This window comes from Lissotriton helveticus, chromosome 1_1, assembly GCF_964261635.1.
Source record: "Lissotriton helveticus chromosome 1_1, aLisHel1.1, whole genome shotgun sequence".
In the NCBI taxonomy this organism is placed as follows: Eukaryota; Metazoa; Chordata; class Amphibia; order Caudata; family Salamandridae; genus Lissotriton; species Lissotriton helveticus.
Window position 1 is genome coordinate 762,344,548 of NC_136057.1, and position 17,269 is coordinate 762,361,816.

Genomic DNA, 17,269 nt, shown 5'->3' on the forward strand with positions numbered 1-17,269 from the left:
ACAATCTTGCTTTTGCCTTCATGCCTGAATGTACTACCAGCTATGTGGCACAAATGATTCATCATGGTATTACTACAACACGGATCTGACATGGCATGTTGCGCTTGTCATGAAATCACATCTTCTCTAAAATGCGGCGCGCTGATTAGAAAAAAGAAGCTCCTACCTTTGTGAAATTTCCAGCAGAGAACTGCTTTTTTCCCCCTCTATCGTTGCAGTCCTTTATTCCGTGAGTCTTGTTGTCATAACTGTTTCAGGTAAGCTAAACAAAAGGATAAAGATGGTCACTCAAAAGAAGCTCTCCAGGAAGAAATAGCGAGAATGTTTTATATCATCTTCACACAGGCATTTAGTATGCAATCCAACATGCTGTGAGAAATGGTCAATTGTAGCTAAAAAGGAAAATATGTGTCAGGGTCACTTATGCTTCAGCAGACTTGTGCAGTCGAAATCCATGCAGATTGGCGTAAACAGCACAGAGTATGCAGGATTTGTATTCACAAATGGGACCTGGCCACTTATGCAACCGTTTGAGCAATGCATCTCTGGCCCATAACAAAGGAGGCAGTAACTGTGGTTGATGTCTGGCCACGCAATAATTATAAACATGGTCATTAAAGGTGCATATCGATCATTTTCAAACAAAGCCAGTCTTTTTTTCAGTCCTTGTTGCTGGGGCCGTGCAAGCCGCTCTTTAGTGTGGTCAATGTACACGACTGACGCAGTTCTGTGCGTGCTTTCACTTGCGCCCCATCGACCTTACCACCAAGTGAGTGACAGGGAGCTGCGATGATAAGCATTAACATACACCAAAGTGTGAAATTGAGGCATTTTTGCAGGTGTAGCCCACTCCCACGGCCATTCTCTGTGTTTACGCAGATAACAATTTGTGCACGTTTTGGGAAGCACCCACTGCCTTTGAGAAATCATTGATATTTGGCCAAAATACTTATATGTAACATTCTAAATTCTGCAGCAACCTAGTCAGTGCTTAATATGTAAATATATAAATGCCGGTCCAAAAATATTCCTGAGTTGGTGGTGTGAGCTGGACGGCAAGCTAACATTACCTGCAGCAAAAAAATGCCATCCTTCCCAGAGCATCCAACAACCTCGGCATCCTGCTCCCCTGATCGTTAGAGAGAGAGACATAGTCTTACTTTTCTTTTCCATGTGGTACATGTAAATAAATGATGGGCTGTCAATACCCTGAAACGGTGAAAGATCACTTTATTGGCTGTCCTTTTTCTATTTCCGTTGGTAATAAAAGAGGGACTAATCTGCCATTTTCTCTGTTTGACCCTAAGCTCAAATTGACTACTGAGGGTTTATCCACAAACTTTGTTTTGTATTATGTTTAGTAGTACTACAATCATATGACTAATGTGCTACAATGTACTACAAAATGCCTTTCAGTATCCTACAAGCGGAGGTGTATGCTTTGCCTCTGCTATCTTTTATGTTCAGGGATTGCCACCCCGATTGCAGAGATCTCTGCACATGCAGGTATATGTTTTAGTGAATATGGAAGGGACAGGGAGAGTGGTGGAAATTGGGGAACACTTTCTGCTAAATGGGAGGGAGTTGGGATTCAGCCCTGGGTGATGGGACGTGGAAGGTGCCCAGGGATTCTGGTGAGGGAAGGTGCAATGTGCTGGTGGTTACTCACTGTGACTTTCACTAATAAACTAGTCACTTACCTCTACAAATGCTATCCTCAGTTCCTTTAATTTTTAGAACAGATCACAAACCCTTAGTTGATTTGTTCAGTTTGAAGGATGGTGTCAAGGCTACACCCAGGATCACTAAATGGCCGCATCGCCTTCAAGAATATAACTACAAAATTGAGTATATCCTGGGTAGATAGAATGTAATTGCAGATTTTTTTTTTATCTAGAATGACTTTGGATATTTAGGATAAGAAAATTGTAAAAGATGAGAAGGTTTGCATGGCTGAGCAAATCACCAAACAATGGAGCTCTGAAAGAGAGTGAATGGAGACATGAGTTACAAAATGATGCCCTGCTCAGGTAAGTCATGTCTTGTGTTGTGCAAGGTTGGCCCAACTCCAAGAAGTTAGGCATGGATTTTGCACTATATGCTCAGCCCTTGGAGTCACTCTAGAGTCCTGGGTTCATTGATACAGGTCCAGTCTTTCTCACCCAGGCAAGAGGACGGCAGGTCTGCACAGCAGGACAGCAGTCCCTCACAGCAGCAGTCCAGCAGAGCAGCAGTCCTTTTGGCAGCACAGCAGTACTTCTTCCTGGCACAGTCCGCAGGTCCAGAAGTGTCCTGAAGACGTGGGGTTTTAGGTCCAAAACTTATACCTGGTGCCCACTTTAAAGTGGAGGAAGCTTCTAGAGGTTTCCACTCCCCTGAGATGTCAGGCATACCCTTCCTTCCTGTCACCACGTTATCTGGCATCACAAAAGACTAGTGAGGTTAATTTTAAGGGCAATAATTACTTTTTTGAAACACATGAGGCTGTGTGGGACTGGGTTGAGGATAGAAAAACTCTGAAATGCCCTACTGATTGACCTGGGCTAACTTTCCATGCGGTATTAAGGTACGCATGACCCGGGAGGAACAGTACACAACAACAACAGGGGAAGGTGCAGGGGGCTTATCTCAGCACAGTAATAGCAAGGAGGCGAGCAATTCTGGGGAACACAACCCTGGGGAGGATGTTGCGCCCGCAATGAAAGAAGACTCTGGTCAGTGAACTCAGTGCACTGTACCAGATCGAATCAGTTCGCTCTTAAGGTCACTACTTTCTACATACTGTCACCTTTCCACAGTATCCAGAATCCAGTGTTCACTGGATTGGAGAGGAAGTATTTGAGTGGGATCAAGGCCATGGTAATGCAGAAGTTCTCCTTGGCTATACCCCTATGTACATCTCAGCTTAAACTTAAATATTTTATGCGGGAGAAACTTGCTTCATAGGAGGAAGGATGGGGGATTTGGGGGGTTTCATGGCCTTTTGAAAGGTTATGTTTTAGTTTGGTGGTTCACTTGGTTTCATGACATCGCTGCCGGCTTTTTTTTGGAATGCTGTAGACGTGCAGAGTGGAGTACAGCACTTCAGTTGAAACCTAATGGGTGAATAGATGGTAACAAGAGGATCCTACTATAGGGCCTCCACATAATAGAGCTGTGGTGGAGTGTAACTATATGCTCTCTGTCTCGTGTTTTGCTCAAAGGTCAGTTATGCGCAGTTTGGGCTCCCCAAATATCATGATGCACAATGTAACTCCTGGGAAGTACTATATTTTTTCTTGTGATAGATTAAACAATAAAATGAAGTCAGAGACAGTGATATAATATGTTTAAAAGTATGCTCCCAAAACCCTCAGGAGACCCATCTTTTGAGCACTAAATGCAAAGTTTGGGCTGGCAGGAGTGCACAGGAGTGTATCATTCGTGATTTATTAGTTCTCCTGGGTCTGGCCTTGGGCACCCTTGCCTATATTTCTGTTGTTCTGACTCCACACAGGGCTGACAATCATGGGCGGTAACTTCAACTTGATGATGAACCCACAGCTTGACGTGCATACTTCAGCCTCCTGCGGCAGACCAAGGACCCACTCTGAGAGGGTGCTACCAGAGAGCACTCTGATATCCCAGTTAATGTACTACTCTGGTTCCACATGATGAGAACACCATGGCAAATCTAACGTTTAGCCTCAGAAACTTCGGCCACTGGCGCCAAGAAAGAGCATTATCAGGGGATTCCTGCTTAGAACCAGAAAAGTTATAAAATGATCTATGTGGGCTTCAGATTCTTAAACTTCCAAGATCCATAACACCTAACATCCACTGTCACACTTCATCTCTCCAGCAGCTTACACAGTACGTCTGACCTTTGTCTAATTGTCATTCCCAGATTTTGCATTGCCTCCAAGGTAGACATATGGTTCACTGCCCAAATAGTAAAAACTTGGGATGCTCTATTTGTGAAACTTTGTCTGACCCCAATATAGTGTTATTTTGGTGTGTTTCAAAGAAGCACATGTTCATGCACTCGTAAATAGTCTCTCAAGTACTAGACACTGCATAACAGTAAATGTGCTTTCATTCACTCTGTCGCTCCATTGTTCTTTGTCAATCTCTGATTGTCTTACAATTTCTTCTGTGACCCCTTAAATTAAATTATGAGATATCACAATTTCTTTCAGCCTGATTGGGATATATTAAACCACTCATCTATTTGCACTAAATAAAGCCACACACCCCTTTAATATTTATGTTTTCCAAATCAAATTTTCTGTCTTTTAAAGCTCTCCCAGCATGACAACATACTCGTGCTATTTTATTTCAAGGTAGGCACGCTTACATTCTATGATAATTCCCAAGATGTCCAAATAGCCAGCGGTCTGAGGGAGCATTAGACCACTACACATTTTAAACAGACTCAGCAAATCCATGATTACAGACACAGCTGCCACCAAGAAGTCCGTGGCCAATAGGGTAAAGGGAATCAAAGGTTTGAAAAGGACAACGTGAGCACCAAAATACAATTATTCCGCTCTGCTACATGACACCCTTCCCCCTTCCTCTATTCATCTCATTTGGTTCAACTCCTTTCTCCTTTTCCTCTGTCTTCACCTTTGACTCATGTTCATTTCCTCAGTCCACACCACGGTTGTGGCTGTCTTATTTACATTATTGATTATCCGTGCAAGTTCTCATGGATTGCTGGATTCATGTTCTTGCCTCTGGTCCAGGTTTGCATAGGGCTCTCAGCAGGTCTCACGTGCAGGGGTCCCCCTTTAGTCCTGTGTCTGTCGAGACCTTGAGTGGGTATACAATCACCCAGGCATGCTCTCGAGTTCTGAATACTTCAATCTGAGTGCAGGGTTTTAGTAATAATCAGTTAATGCCCATCAAATGTAAAAGATCCAGAGGTGTCAGTTTTATCTCTTTTATCTCCATTTTAGCAAGCAACATTTCCTTGCCGTTCGATCAGAAAGAAGAGGGTATTAACATTGGCTGAAAATAAACGCACTGAGGTAGGGAGGCGAGACGTGGACCAAGAGATGTTTGCTGTTTGTCTCGGTTCTGCTCTTTAAAAGGGTCATTTAATGAGCATGCCTTTTAAAAACGTGACAACACCCTTCATGGTATAAGGAAAATAATTTGAAATCAGCCTAAATGCTACAACTATTATACCTAATCCATACTGCAAAACGTCATGTATGAACGTGCAACTGGTTGCACCTTCTTGCTTATTTATATTCAAGCCACATTCATGGATACAACTAGGCTGTGTTAGTATATAGTTGAAATACTGCTCCTTTCAGAGAATAACAACCCGAAAGCTTTGTATATCAGCATTCTCTGCTCACGGTATCATTTAATAATCCCCCGTTTTCATCGCTGATACATATCCTGTGCCGTGGAAAGGCAGCTAACACGTCAATAGCCAGCGGGAAACACTGAAACAATAAAGCAATGATGTGCTGACAGAGGGCAATTGAATGCGGCCACAGAGCAAACACAGTAGAAAGTCAGAGGGAATGTGAAACGCTCTTGGTGTCTTTTGTGCAGCCCGTGCGTGCTAACTGTTATCATCGGTGCACGAACTGGGCTCTGACTGAGCTGAACAATATCACCACACTATAAACCCAATTCACATCAAGGATGGACAAAGTGAACCCGTATGCCCAAGAAGGTTGGAATGGTTGGAGAACCTTGTCCATCCTCAAGAAATGTGGAGTTCCATCACAGTTCTACTTTATCCAATCTCAAAGCAAAAAGTCCCCCATATTGGGATGGGGCATCAGGATGAAGGGAATTGAGTGTTGCTGCTTTCACTGTGGCCTCCCTACCTATTAGTGGAAAGAGGAAAACAAAAAGGCTATGCAACAGATGTAATCATCCCCTAGACTATTTAGCCAATGTGCTCTCCTCTTTCCATTGGGGAAGACAGGAAAATTGTGTGGTTATGTCCAACAGGCATTCCTGATCATTACTATATATGCCCAATTAGCGCGTTCTCAAATGTGTCTAATATGATACACTGGAGAATGTCAAATTAGTTCTTCCACTGAATGGGGTGCTATACAGACTGGGGACACCATTCAAATTGCAAGGTCTATTTGAAATTGTGATTTCTTCTAAGCCCATTTTATTGCGTGGCAACTTAAACATTTTAAATGAATACTAACATGTGGCATAAGCATTGTGTCCTAAATATCATTAAAAAGAATATCACCCCAATGAAGTTATTCACAGAAACTTACACTCAATCCAATAATTGTTTCTAAATTATATTTAGGAAACTATGGCCTTGATAACAAGTTGGTCAAATCCCGGGGTAAATTATTGGAATTTCGAGTTGGTGAAATTCCAATCATTTGCTCAGGAATAATTAGTGGGTGCATAAAATGTCTCATTCTTTGTTACATTTTAGCAGGTTAAGCCTGCTGGAATTTAATTGGGGAAAGTGTGGTAAGCACCAAAATTCACATGTTATTCCCCAGAAACTCGTAATAGGTCATGTTTAACACACCTGATCAATAACGTACCTTAAGATATTATCTGTTGCATTAAAAGCACCTGGATTCTGAAAAAAGGCCTATATTTATTTATGACGATATTTCGATGTATAATATTCTGACATTCCAGCTAAGTGAAGCATGAATGAATTTGCAACAAACAGTTCTGAATTTGTAAAAAAAAAAAATAAGTGCCTAGGCCCAAAGTTTTACTCAGAAACCTGTGGCCGGCATTATCGAAGATCAGGGTGCTGAATTCTAAGTCTGCATAGTCTTTTTTCACTCAATCGGGAGTTTCTATAGTAAGACTACTCCCTGTGAGGGTCTCAAGGAGCTGGGGTGGGCTGCTGATCCCTCCGGGTGCCAGTGCTTGATTTGAAAAATATTAAGTGCCAGGGCTCTGACCAGGAGGCCACTGCAGCTTTCACCCCCCATCACTCCTGTAATCGCTGGCAAAACAACTACTAACCATCTGTCTTGCATATAAATGCGACAGTTCAGATTATTCTAGGTCCGAAAAGCTAAAGGAATGGCTGGGGTGGCAGGTATTAGCAATTTTTTTAATGTATATTGTTTTCATAAACAACTGTTCTACTGCTCATCTCTAAATTACATGAGCAATGCCACCTTGTGGCAGACTGCCCTAAAGTGGTGTTGAAAATTAGATTGTGGTGCCGAGCACCGGAAACCAAATAGATGCCAGTGCTCAGCACCGGAAAGCGCTAGCTCAAATTAAGCACTGCCGGGCGTGGAGGTTCAGTCGAAGTGCCAGGCTTCCACCTCATGCCTTTTAATCCACTGATCGACACTTCCTGCTGCTTTAGCTCACACTTGCAGGCTCCTTTTCATCCTTGCGTTTACTCTTTATGACTGTTTTTACATCTTTCTCTTCCTCCTTCTTTCCCTCTTTTGTATTTTTCTTTCTCTTGTCTACATCAGAGTCTTTAGAGGAAAAATAAGTGTTGGTCACCAAAATGTGTACTGATGGGCCCCACTTGCAACCACCAGCTCAAATTAAGTACTTCTTGTATAGAAAACTGATTACTCTGCACTGTCTATAAAGTCTACTATCCCATCCAATAAACAGTGGCTAAACTTGCACTCTCTAAGTCAGTCAGATACTGAGATAAACAAAAAGAGACAGAGATAAAGGACGTGTTAATAAAGAAAATGGTTACAAGAGAATGTAAGATCAAATATGTTGTGTGTAGGTTTTTTTTAATTCACAAATGAGCAGGATAGGGAGACAATTATTGATTATATTTCCTGATAACTTGCTATTCAGCAAAGCAATGGAAACACCAGTGGCGTAACATAGGCACCCGTGGCACAGTACCCTGGCCTGAGAGCTCTTGGTTGAGTCCAGGAGGTGGGCCTCCATGTACCTTGTAGGGGGGTGCCCTCAAGTTTCGTTACACCACTCAGAAACACACAAATATTGCTTATGTTCAGGTATAAAGAGAGCATGCAAGAGCGACATTCTAAGAAGGGAGGGTGGGACAGTGGCTAAGAGCTATTAGAGAGAGAGAGATAGAGGAGGGAGAGGAGGAACAAAGAGAAAAGAAAGGAGATAAAGAAGGAGAAGAACAATAATAAAAGAGAAAAAGAAAGTCATTAGAAGAGTGAAAATGTAAATGAGGAGGAGAGGGGGTGAGAAAGAGGGAGCGAAAAAGAAAGATGAACAAAATAGGAGAAAACTAAGCACAAGAGTAGCAACGAGTGTGTGTAATAGAGAAGAAGAGAGATTGGTGGCATGGAGGGTGTAGAAAGTTGTGTAACCAATTACAGCAACAATAAAGTTAAAAGAGAAAATAATTGCAGCATTGTTTATGCGATTATCATTTTGGAACTGGCAATTTATAGGAAACAGGAATAAAATACGTTAGACTTCCTGAAAAATTTATATTCTGCAGTAAGTAGAAGCTGGGAGGAAAGATAATACTATCCCGAGGAATTCAGCTATGGTCTGCCCCAGACTGTCAAAGAGGCACATTAATCATCAATTAGTTAAGGCGACATGAAAGAACACTTCTGGGATGTACATTCCTTGTACATAATCACCCAATGTCATACAGTGCTGTGACATTAGGCACACAAAAGGCTAACCCATTCCTCTGCCCCTGCTCTGATTCATAGGAGTAAACATTACACACAGGACTCAATGTCACTAATGAGATTAGTTCCAGTTCTTACTTTCCTGAGCTCGACTACCTCTCAGGAACCACGGATTGGCCTGGCCCTGGACTCTGGCACGAGATCAGCCGGGCTCATCAATATTCCAGCCCTCTAATGTGCCAGCAGAGGCGCTGAAACTAATGGGGATGTTATAACCCCAGACAGCAGGTTTTGGGATTCCTTCACGCCCATCAGAGACCTACGAAAAGACACAGTTAAGTGCCCAAATTTCAAGAAAATTGAGTATGAATTATCCAACTGTCCAATTTTCCATAAGCAAACAGGAGGATTCTTTAGCAGGAGAGGAGAGAGTTAGGGCCTGATGTAGATTCTGGGGAGGGATACTCCGTCACAACGTGATGGATTTTCCGTCCACTCTATTATAAGTGCATTACATTATATGGCACTTGTAATAAGGCGGGCGGGATGTGTAATCCGTTCCCACACTATAAATAAGGCCCTCCGTTCAGGATGAGAGAATGAAGTTTGTGCATACTTTACGGTCAGAATGTTTAGAAGGGTCTGTACCAACTCTGTGTATTTTTCATGTTATTACCGCATGTGGACCACACATATGCCATTTTCCAGGCTTCTTGACACTAAGAAAAACAGAGAAACGACCGCAGAAACAGATTTCCTGAAGGTGTGCAAATACTCCAGTATCCAGTAAATATTGACAGAGTACTTCAAGGTAAAGCTGCTATAAATCGAGAAGGCATGCAGCATTGCATTGACATGGAAAAAGGTGATCCTTGCAGTTGACAAAGTAAAGGCCACCAACTCTGTGCAAGAGAAGTTGGCCCACGCATAAGGCCTCAAACTAGACAGGCTATTTGTATATTTCAAAAGAGGCAAATTTTCTGATTAGAGCCTATGTGAAAATGTCAAGTTTGAAAATACCTACTCCATAATTCAAAGGTGAAAGAATCAGGCTTGGGACGACGCAACGCAGAGCCCAGAATAGCTCACACTTTTAGACAGAGGACACTGGTGCATGGCTGACGAATGAGTCTTTTTACCTAACTGCAGTCTTGGAATTCACACTTTCAAATATTGTGCCACCACATGGCTCAATCGTTTTGTATCCTTCTTCCTCTATTATGCATTCTGTCTGTTTTCTACATCAGGTTCCTTTGCCAAAAACAACCGCCTCCTTTATTTCAATCAAGTATCCACTGCCCCAGTTCTTGTGATTCACTTCTGCCCTCATCTTTGTTATCTTCTGCCCCGAAAGCCCACAGTCCACAGTGCCAGGGCAGTAGTACTAACACATGTGGGAACATAGAAAACGTTTGGTAACAACAATACATACAGTGTTACTGGTTTACCGAAGTGTCTGTTGGCTTCCTCCACTTGGAGAAAATGTATGCAAAAAAAAATGTATAGACTAAATGCCAAAATATAAACAGGTCATGCAAGAAAGGAACACGTGATTATGCCAAAGAAAAAATCAGCTAAATTCTGCATTAACGTATTAATGAGATGAATCATTTAGCAGGGGCTGCTCCTCCGTAATGGCTGAGGAGCGTCGCACCACTTGTCAGAGTCAGTAACAGAAAAATAAAATGATAATAAAACAATATTATTTTATTTTTCAGTGACTGGCTCTGACATCCGTGCAAGGTGAGGCGGGACGGGTCATGACAGGCAGGTGGAGGGAACTTAGAAGTGCACATGTATGTTTGGCCAGCTGTCCTATGCCGGCCAAACATACATGCACACTTCTATTTCTCCACCCAGCTGTGTTCAGAGCAAGGATGGAGAAAAGTCGCAGTCTACACAGCAATGTCTGAGCGGCAGGGCAGGCTGCTCAGACCAATCCTGGCACTGCTCTCCCATCAGGAGAGCACTGCCAAGATTGGCTGAGCAGCCTCTGCCTTTTAAGAGATTGTTGGGAGAGCTCTGCGGTGGCCGTCGGAGGCTGTGGAGAAAGATAAGTTAAAAATATATATATTTTCTCCAGTGGGGCAGCAGACAAGGGTATACAATATGCAAGGCGGGATTGCCGCAGTCCACCAAGCATATTACGAGTTTCCCCACCGCCAGCCTTTTCATGGCAGTGCGCCCACCATGAAAACGCTGCTGGTGGTAAAACAAAGGGGGTCCTTCAGGGCCCCCATGCCCCCGCCACAATGAGGATGCATTTAGGGGAGCACATGTGCCCCCCTGTTTGCATGCAGCCCAAGTTCCAGCACAACATGGACTTCACAGTCCATGTCATGCTTGAACTTGTTTTGGTGTCCCATTGTGGTGCCCGTTTTCAGTGCACCGCGATGGAAACAGCAAAAGAAAAGCCTGCCAGACACAAGTTGAACTCGTAATCTGGCGAGTGGACCATGCACAGCTTTGCCGGTACTGTGTTGACACTAAGTAGAAATTTTTTATTATGCTTCCAAATAAAGCATTTTTTCGCTACATATTTTGTCTGAATTAATTCACAGCAAAAATGTATGTTGCAGTCTCTTTCACCATAAAAAAGTATTTCTCTTCCTCTTTAGTTATTTCTTTTGAAAACGGTATGAAAATAGAGTCTTCTTCCAAATTCTTCACTATTTTTTTCTTCTTCATTTGTTGATCAACTGGTTGTGCATTTAGAGCAAAATGTGGCATACAAAATTCGGTCAAGCTTAAGAATTACCCTAGTTTATCCTTGTTTGGTTAATGTATAAAATGTATGGAAACCATCAATTCACTTTTACACTTGGGAAACTTAACTCTGACCCAGAGAGTCTTCTTCTGTCTCTGTCTTCTTCTCTATCCACTTCTAGAAGTACTATAATGCCCAGGAAGGATTTCATTCCATCATTTTTCTTATGCAAAATACATTGGTCATTGGAATACTGCTGTAGCCAAGGCAAGACCAACAAAGGCATATTTGTACTTAAAGTTACCAAAATGTCTAATAAAAGGTGTTAGCATCAGAACTGTTTCTGAAGTGGACTTTGATGATAACAAATTGGCCAATCACACTGAACACAAAGGCTGCTTTATTTGGAACAATAGTTTGTTAGCCTTCAACAAAGGCAATCTATGCAACCATTATTTAAACACCTAAGGTTCATGCATAAACTAACCTTGGCACAGGATTTCCTGTTAAATCACAAAAGAAAGCATCCATCAGCATGATTGTATTTTTCGGATTAGTCCCTTTTTCATGCCTCTCTAGCTCTTCTTCAACTTCCTTCCGTGCAGATTTTTTAACATCCCGCGGTTTACTGTGTCACAATTTATACCATTCAAACAGTCCTCCTCCATACATTTCACACTGCCCTTAAATCCACTACAATTAGGATTACAGAAATGTAACACTCATGACATTTCTTCCAGTCCAGAGCAACCCCCCCACATTTCCAGAAATTGGTCACATAGCTACAACTCTCATAATGATAACACCTTAAATTTTCAACCCTATTTGGCTTATACTTAGCATGATTGATTACAAGTTTCCTCTTCTGGTTCTTTCTCTTTCATGTCAATTTTACTTATTATCTATTCTATTTCACAGTTCATTTTTAATTTATTTTCTGCCTGCTATTAATCACCCCGATGCTTCAGCTCTGAGTGTGACCGCCATTGACTCCTATAAAGTTGGATTAAAATGAATGAATCAATGTTCTGGTACAGCCACTCTATATAAATGCGATATAATTGGATCTGTAATAGAAATCTGTATAATTCCCCTGATTTGCTTTTGGGTAGTTACCTAAAATTTTGGGGAAATGATGTGAAATTATGCTTACTTACGAAAAATGCACATCTGTGAAATAGGACTATATTTTTGTGTGAAATGCATCCACACATTGGGTTTTGATGCAAGGACACATTTGGTGCTAAAAAATAGCATGAAAACCACAACTGCCACAAACAGCTGCTGTTCCTGTTCCATTTGTTTGTGTTTTATTCTTGCGCTCCCACAATATAATTTTAGAGGGAACTGCGCCATATTTGCACAATATGGCGTAATGGTGTAGTTTCAGTAATTTTGCCGTAAAAGCATAACATGCTAGTGTAATTTAAATTTTGCCTAGACCTAATCAATAATAATCTTTTACTGTAGGAATGATAACTAAAACTGACAGAAGAATATATTAAACTAAACAAATACTCATCTTTTCTATCATCCGTGCACTACCTTCTGTCAATAGAGTTAAATCTGTCAATGGAAATGTTCATTCAAAGTTGGAATAGGAGATTTACATACAACTCTACTCTCCTCGTCCATATTGAAAACGCTTTCTGTAAATATGCTGCCTTTTGGACCTAGAGAATACAGCAATATAGTGCTCTCCTGCTCTGCAGAGAGACTTCTACCAAGTGCTGGGTATTTCAGACAGTTCCCCCACTCCTTCCTTTTGAGTGCTGCCAATACAAGCTTCGCTTGACACAGCCGCAGAAAAAGCAACGGTGGTGCGAAGTTTAAGACTTGAGAACACATTGTGCTCAACAGAACCGTAAAAAGACTTTCTCATCATTTTTCAAATAAATAACTTTCATTAGCAGGTACAAGCACACAGTTATTCAGAACCCGTAGCTACCGTCTGTAGAAACCATAAAGAAAGGAATCCTGCAAACACTGGTCTCTTGGACCTAGTGGAAGACAAACATACTGCCCATAAGAAGGAAGAGGTTCCACTAATGGAGTCTGCTGCCCATTTAGCATTTCCTACTGACATAAGATGATTTTCCATTACTGCTCAACTTGTAAATATGTTCTGAGACCTTGACTCCATTGTTGTATTTCGGAACGTTTCTCTAAAGCCACAGGTGCTGTGGACGAAAGTTCCATAATTATGAATGTTGCAAATATATGTGCTGTTAGAACTGACAGCCTGAGGGTGGTCTTTCCCCAACTTTTTGCCAGCCTCCCTCCATTTTTAAGGTTTTACCTGCACATTGCTTGTGCTGTGCTTGTGAAATCTCTTGTTTTTAATCTATCTTAAAAGAAGGCTCTTATCAGTTCACATAGCCGAATTACTGTGTTCATTTGCTTTTGTGTGGAACTTTTTTTTTGTTAACTTCCCCAGGCTGCACACATTTACGATAATTCTACTAAAGCTGTTCACACTGTTTAAGCCCCATTCACTGTCAAGATAAGATCTCTTTACAAGGAAAAGGCAGACAGCTTCTAACAGTATGCTGGAATGCTTGCTTTTTAATACTTAGTAGCGTAAAGCGGATGCTTTAGCCTTAGAATGTTTGTTGCATTTCAGATTAATCTATTTGGTCATTATGATCAAATTCTAAATGTTGTAATAAACATTGCACGTTAAAAATAAAGCAAATATACAAGAGCTATGCTATATTTTACTACTAAACAGGCAGCCACAAGTGCAGTTACCTTGCAGACAACAGGGTCATGATTTGAATGGTGCAGCAGGTGGAGTACCACCGGGCCCAAAAGTTGTCAGAACTCCGCTAAATACCTAATATTGCTATATTTGACTACTAAACAGGCAGTCACAATTGCAGATACCTTGCAGTTAGAAGGGGCTTGATTTAAATAGCGCAGTGGGTGCAGTGGCACTGGGGCCAAAATCTCTAGGGACTCCACTAAACATCAAATATTGCTATATTTAACTACTGAATAAGAAGTCACAAGTGCAGTTACATTGCAGGAACTAGGGTCATGATTTAGATGGTGCAGCAGGTGTAGGGCCACTGGGGCCCAAAGCTCTGGGAACCCCTTGAAACACTAAATATTGCAATATTTTACTACTAACCAGGTATTAACAAGTGCAGTTGTCTTACAGGCAATAGGGTCATGATTTGAATGGTGCAGTTGGTGTCAAAAGTTGTCATAACTCCTCTAAACACCAAATATTAGGCGATGTAGTAGAGTAGGCACCTTTTTTCACACATTGTGGGACTGTCCCATGCTGCAGCGATACTGGCGCAAGATAATACAGGTGATGTCTGAGGTGTTGGGGCAGGCGGTCCCACTAGATGCCCGATGGCACATATTATGTGTGGCAGGGGAAACCACATGGCCGAAATATATAAAACTGTGGCTAATGATAGCAGATATAGTAGCAACAAGGAATATAGCTAGGGGATGGGGGCGGTGCAACCCCCAAGGGTCAGGGAATGGGAAATAGGCCTTGGCTGGTGCTGTGCATATGACAAAGTGGTCTATAAAAGCCGTGGATGCCCTGGGAACTGGGGTAAAGTATGGGGTAGGTGGGTGGAATAAAGAGGGATTTGAAATGTTATAATGATGTAATGGACAGAAGGCTTTGCTAAGAGGAGTAGCTATGTACAAGCTAAATATTCTAAAGGCCTTGAGACCCTGATGATTTTGATTACCTGAAGAGAACCTAGTGATACATAAGGGATGAATCCATCATTAAGACTGAGCATGAGATTAGGTGTTTTGCATATCTATGACGTGTTGCTGAGCATCCGTTTGCTTGTTAAAAAAATAATTAAAAAATAAATAACACCAAATATTGATCTTTTACTACTAAACAGGCAGTCACAAATGCACTTATCTTGCAGGTACTAGTGGCATGATTTGAATGGTGCAGCAGGTGCAGTGGCACTGGGCCCAAAAGCTGTCAGAACTCCTCTAAACACATTATATTGCTATTACATCAATTAATTCAATTATTTCCCTCTTTCATTTTATTTTCAAAATGTAGCTATTATTTAACCCCACCATACCACTAGTAAAAGCACAATATATTGCCTTTTTGTACAACTACTCAGCAATCTGCAACATACAACAAAAACAGCTTATTATTCATCACATAGGCTAAACTTAATGCATTTACCAATGCTTGTCTGTACTAGTTTTTTGCTCTCTTTAGGAATCTGTCCAATTTACCAGTGTTAACCAGTGATAAAGTGCATGTGCTCTCTCCCAAAAACATTTATCTGCTCTTATTCCTCTGTGCGCTTTGCAGCCTGTCTCCAATGCACGTCTGGTCTGGGTGATAGTTACATTTTGTTCATTCCCTCCAGACAGCGACAAGCACAGGAAGGCTAGATGTGACTGAGTACCCATCTATATTCATCTGCATTCTGATGGCCCATCCTGGGCAGCAAGTTAGGAAGGGGCTCACACTTACACTTCAAAAGGTAGTGGCCTGACCCCACACAAAGGAATAATTACTTCCCACAGATAGCCTGGCAGACAGTACTGGGATGAATGGGATACTGGGGCACTTAGGAGGCGTAATATAAAGTCACCCACACTTCAAAGACATATTTGAGTATATATACTGGGTCTCTGACCCCAGCAAATCAGACACTTCTGGACCTACACCTGTTCTCTGTCAGAACGACTGCTCGGCTGTTCAAAGTACTCAACTGGACTGCTAATCTGGAAGGCCTGCATTTTTATTTGTTGCCCTTCTGCCTGCTGTTCGCTAACTCTGCTGAAGGAGAGCTGGACTCGGCCTTTTTCAAAGTGATCTCCAAGGGCTTGTTAGCTAACCATCTGTTGCTTGAGACTGAGAGAAATCAAAGTCTCAACCCCTTGCTCCTGTGCCTGGCTCACTGGAAGTGGACCAGGTACATACAACATGGATTTCAACGCATCTCCTGTCTGCATGTAGCAGAACCGGCACATTGACCCAGTTGTGGGAGTAAAAGCGGCACATCGCTTCAGAACCAGCATTTTGCCTCCAGAGACTGCAGCATCGGACACATTATCGCAGCCGTAGCTTGGTGAGATCAGCACACTCCGTTGACTGCGTGGTGACCCGTCTTTGGAACTGACGCATCACCCTCTCTGCATGGGAAAGATTTATGCATCTCGCTGCTTGCAACCAGGAAAGGGACTTTATTCACCAGGGCCTGAATGGGTCTGTAGCCTGCCGATGCTCCATCGCGGTCAGCCTGAACTTTGTCTACGCCATGGTCCAGTGTGACCTACAGTAACCTTTTTTACGTCTAAATGCTTCTAAGTGCTTTACTGCATTTATTTATTTTAAATGTAATATTCCAAATTCTACAAAATGGATTTTTGTCATTTTGTCTTGTTTTATTTATAATGTCATACTTTATTATTGTAAATTGTCATGGAGTCTTTTTGTGGTCTTTTCACTGTTTTACTGTATGAGTCATTGCACAAATACTTTACACATTACCTTCTAAGTTAAGCCTGCATGCTCTGTGCCAAGCTACCAGAGGGTGAGCACAGGATAATTTAGGTTGCACTGTGACTAGGATTATGGTCCTTTTTGGGGCAGGGTGCATACCTCTGCAAACTAGAGACCCAATTTCTAACATCCGTGGCAGCGATGGGAAAAGTCTTACGTTTGTGCAGTGCTTAGCAGTTATTTGCTGCACATTACCATTCACATCAAAGACCATTTTGAATGTTCCTTCATTTTTACCTTTTTTGCCTCTTTGATCTATCCTACACATGTCTCTGTATGGTTCTGCAAGTGGAGCCATGGAGCTGGAGCTAGCCAAGCTGGAGGATTATGTGTTAACCAGTTGGAAAGCTTCTGCAAAGCTTCTGCAAAGAGATGGGTTCCTGCCTGAGGAGCCCCCAAAAAGTGGAGCTTTAAATGGCACTGAGGGCCTGGGAAGAAGCCCACTCTAAGGAGAATGATGGATTGGGAGAGTCTGAGAATGGCTCTTTTTCC

At 42.0% G+C, this 17,269-nt stretch overlaps 1 long non-coding RNA gene across 1 annotated transcript in view; it reads right to left on the bottom strand.

Annotated features, from left to right (window-relative positions):
* Positions 1–174: 174 nt before the first annotated feature.
* LOC144770771 (uncharacterized) overlaps positions 175–17,269 on the bottom strand; it is a 566,340-nt gene continuing 549,245 nt past the window's right edge. Inside the window, exon 4 of the long non-coding RNA XR_013599012.1 lies at positions 175–262. This is a non-coding gene — a long non-coding RNA (uncharacterized LOC144770771). The remainder of the gene's footprint in view (positions 263–17,269) is intronic.